A 1,921-nucleotide genomic window follows, 5' to 3' on the forward strand; every position below is an offset into this window, starting at 1 on the left:
AAAAAAAGCATGTTGGCGGCGCCGAGAAAACGTTTACGATTTTATAGAATTGTGTTAATGGTCGTTCCTTGTCGGGTCGTAAACAGTGGACGATGAGGAAAGATTTCTCTACCTCTGTCTTCTTCTTTTTTTTCGTCTTCGTCCTTCATCTACCTTTCCTCTATCCCCTTTTTTTTACGAAGGCCTTGCAAGTTTACGTGACAGAAGGTTGGGGGAGCGAAAAAAGGAGGTGCGAAGAAGGGTAGAGAGGGAAGGGTTGGGAACGGGTGGATAGAGGGGTGGAGGGAAAGACGTGATGGGTGAAGCAAGAAGGGCAGCTGGCGCACGGGTGTGAAGTGGACTTGGGATAGGTGTGTGTGTTTTTGTTTGTTTGTTTGTGTGTGCGTGTATGTTTGTTTTGTTTTTATTGTTGTTGCTGCTGTTACTGTTGAGGATGTGTCCTCTGTGTATGACATATTGAATTTCTTAGTTGTATCTTTCTCTCCCTCCCTCGTGTTAGTTTTAGCTTTTTTAAACCTTCATTTATCATTTTATCATACTTATCTTCGGAGTTCTTATGTTACTGTCTCTAAGAGGATATACTGACTAATAGGTACATGACGCGAGCCTCTGAGATATGTATATGTCAGATTTTTGTATCAGATTTCAAAACATTCCATCTTTCTCCATTGCCCTCTCCTTTTCTCTCCATCTTTCTCTTTCTCACTCTCTACCTCTCCAGCGTTCTCTTTGTCTTTCTTTCTCCCCCTTCCTTCCTCATTTGCCTTGTCCCTCTCCTGCCTCTTTGTCCATTAATCTTGTTGCCTTTCTGACTCTTCTTCTGTTTCTTCTTTTCGTCGGGTCTCCACTAGGTCTTTCCCATCACGATTTGACGTTCTGTGCAGCTTTGCAAGTGCATTATGTGCATTTTAAGTTCCCCAAAAAAGGCGTAGCGTTTGAAGCTGCCGCGTCGACAACAGTGTTTGGATCGTTAGTGTCCCCGAGGGAGGATTTCCACCCTGGGTTGAGCAGCCACGGCCGTAACAGGTTTGCGGCCGCCTTGTCGCTCGTAATATTCGAGTACTTTTTGAAATGTTTAAGCGAGTATTACTTTTGTTTGAAGTTGTCGAGGGCGGTTTAGACAGGTACCCCTGATATAAAGTCCGAGATTTTGAATGACTTTAGTAAGGGGCATTATGCGCGAATCCTCTTTAGCATTATGAAGTTGGGAGATAGCGTGCCAAATCACGCCTGTGTGCGCCGAATCCCGACTGGTCGTACGGGGAAGCATTCCGGTTTCGGTATTTATGGAAAGCGTCGAGACAGACCGTAGACGGATTGTGTTTCACGGGGATGTTCGCGCCATTTTTAGTTGCGGCGTAGGGGAGGGGAGGGGCAGGGAGTCGTGAATGACGTAAGAAGGGTGAAGGATTCAGGAGGCGTTTAGGGGGAAGTGTGAAGAAGGAGAAACAAAAGGAGGTGACTGAGGGTTAAGGAGACAGGGTGAGGGTGACTCATGGCGGCAGATAAGAAAAGGGTTAGGTGTTTTCCTTGGCGGGATGCTCCCTTTATCTGATTATTTGAATCCGGGCTTACGCCGTGGGCCGAGGGAGACAATGGGTCACCTGAAAGCAAGGATGTGAGAGCTGGGTAAAAAGCTGCCCTTGGCGGTAGCGGAGGGCCAGGCCGGCGACGGATTAGGGGAGGAGGTGATGGAAAGGTGAGATCAGGGTCGAAGGTGTGGGCGTGGGTGGGTTCCGCGCGTGATTAAACGGCGTCCGTTCACATTGTCCACCGACCCACGCGCTCCCCGAGATAAGATCTTGGCTATCCCAGAAATTAATTATCAAGTAAATGCGGCATGAATTATGGGGGAAGGCGGGATGGAACAAGAATATGAGGGATGAGGGCAGCAGCGGCCTGGCTTTGTCGGCTCTGGTGG

This window comes from Penaeus vannamei, chromosome 29 (assembly GCF_042767895.1).
Source record: "Penaeus vannamei isolate JL-2024 chromosome 29, ASM4276789v1, whole genome shotgun sequence".
NCBI lineage: Eukaryota > Metazoa > Arthropoda > Malacostraca > Decapoda > Penaeidae > Penaeus > Penaeus vannamei.